Source organism: Bison bison, unplaced genomic scaffold (genome assembly GCF_000754665.1).
Source record: "Bison bison bison isolate TAMUID 2011002044 unplaced genomic scaffold, Bison_UMD1.0 scf7180017864167, whole genome shotgun sequence".
NCBI classification, from domain to species: domain Eukaryota; kingdom Metazoa; phylum Chordata; class Mammalia; order Artiodactyla; family Bovidae; genus Bison; species Bison bison.
This window is the reverse complement of record NW_011494739.1, coordinates 7,533,605-7,535,698: the sequence shown is the minus strand read 5'-3', so window position 1 is coordinate 7,535,698 and position 2,094 is coordinate 7,533,605.

Here is a 2,094-nt window from a genome sequence, read left to right as displayed (position 1 = left end):
ACATTGGCAGCTGCTGTTTACTGAGCACCTACTGTGTGCCAGGCTCTGAGCCGGCCACGGGCTGGTGGGAGGCGGGGAGACAAACAATTGGCCCCTAAGCAGGGCCGTTCCCACGGGGGTGGAAGATGGGGCTGGGGGGAACAAGAGGAGGGGGCACCTGGCTCGTCAGCCGTGTGAACAGGGAGCCTGTCTGCAGAGCTGTTGTTTCATTCCTTTATTCCACAGACTTCCACTGATTCTAGTGGTGGGTTTGAGCCCATGGGCTGAAAGAAGGGCATGTAAGTGAAAGGGGCCCAGATGGGCGGCATTGATGCCCTGGGGCCTGGAGGCCGAGATGAGGAGGGTGGCCTTGCTTCTGAGCACAACGATGCCTCCAGTAAGTGAGCCTGAGGCCCTAGGATGGAGTGCAGTCTGGGTGGCCCGCCTGTGTCAGCCCAGCCCTAATAGTGGGTACCTGGGGGATTTGTGAGGACAAGTGCAGAGACTGGCAGAGGCAGCTGAAGAACTGGGCAAAGGTCTGAGGCAGGGTTCTGCCCTAGGCACTCACGGGTGACCTGGCTGCCCTCAGGGCCAGCCTTTGGCCCTCAGGGAAGCAGGGCTCAGGGCCAACAGGTCTCCAGGACTCCCCCCTCTCCGGGCTGGCACTGGCTTTGTATGTCTGGCCACCCCTCCCACCGTGGTGCTGGCTCTGGGAGAGCCCCCTGGGAACTGGCTCTGCACAGCTGCTGGGTGTGGGTCCTTCTCACCCTGGGGTAGAGTTCCCAAGAGCCCAGCAGGCAGCTCCCATCCTTCTACAAAAGGCCAAGTTACTCAGCAGTCCTTTAGGGCATCAGGGTCATGATGAGGGAAGACTGGGATCAGCTGGCAGGGCTTCTGGAGGTCTGAGCCATGGGGAGACCCACCCTGTCTAGCCCCAGCCTCCACCTCCCATCCCGACACTCGTGGCTGGGCTCAGGGGGTGCAGGAACCTTTCCACCAATATTTATTGGAGCCTATATCCTCAGGGACTCCCCACAGAGAGGGGTGGGCTCAGCTCTACACTCAGTAGACCCTGAGAGCTGGGGCCCTGGATGCTGGGCAACAGGCTCATATCCCACACTCAGCATCCAGTAGGGGCCAGCATTCTATCCTCCCACCCACTGGGTCCCTCTGGGCACCATGGGGGGTGTGGTGTGTGAGCGGGTCCCCGCCCCACTGTGTCCTCCTGGGACTCACCTGCATCCCTGGATGACGAGTACAGTGGAGAAACCTGCCTGGTGATGCATCTGGGAAGGGCTCCCGTGAGCCTTGGGGATGAACTCAACTGTGCTGATCTTAACCCAAAGCACACAGTGGCGCCTGCTGTATGTTGTGTGTGTGGTGCACAGGAGCTGGGAGAAGTTGCCCTTTTGGAGCCAAGAAAGTGGGAGAGAGAAGGGAGAGGTAGGAAGGAAGGTGGAGGAACCTGGACCCAACCACCCAGGTCATGTGGAAAATGTGCTTCAGGGGAAACTGAGGCCAGGGCAGGGGGCTGCCCCTCCAGAAGGCTAAGGGGACACCCCGCCCTCTCCCACCTTCTCTTCCTCTCCCAAGCCCTACTCTGGTCACCTGGAAACACACACACTCCTGAGCAAGCCCAAGGCCTCTCATTGCCCAAGCCCAGTGCCTTCTTCTGGTGGCAGTAGCTCCTGCTTTTCCTTTGGGGACCATCCCCCCTTCACTCCAGTGGGTCCAGGGGCTGACACCATCCCTGGGCTCCAGGACAGCTATAGGTCCCAGGTATGGCTGGGAAGAACCACCTGGGGGAAGTTGGGGGAGGGCACATCCCCAGTGTGGCCAGACAGCAGCCGTCCTGGGACTTTGGGGGCCCTGGGAGGCCAATGCTCCCCTGCAGCTGGGGTTGCTGGCCTGGTGGCCTCCAACACTGTTCTTTAGAGGCCTCTCCATGGAGGGAGCACGCCTGCTGCAGCCAAGGCAGAAGAAAGCCACACTGAGAGCTGGCAGATGGGTTCTACCTGCTGCTCTCTGAGCACCTGGATCCAGCCTGGCCTGAAGCTAGAACCTTTTGGTTTCATGAGTCACCAAATGCCCCTCTTTTCCTAAAGCCAGCACAAA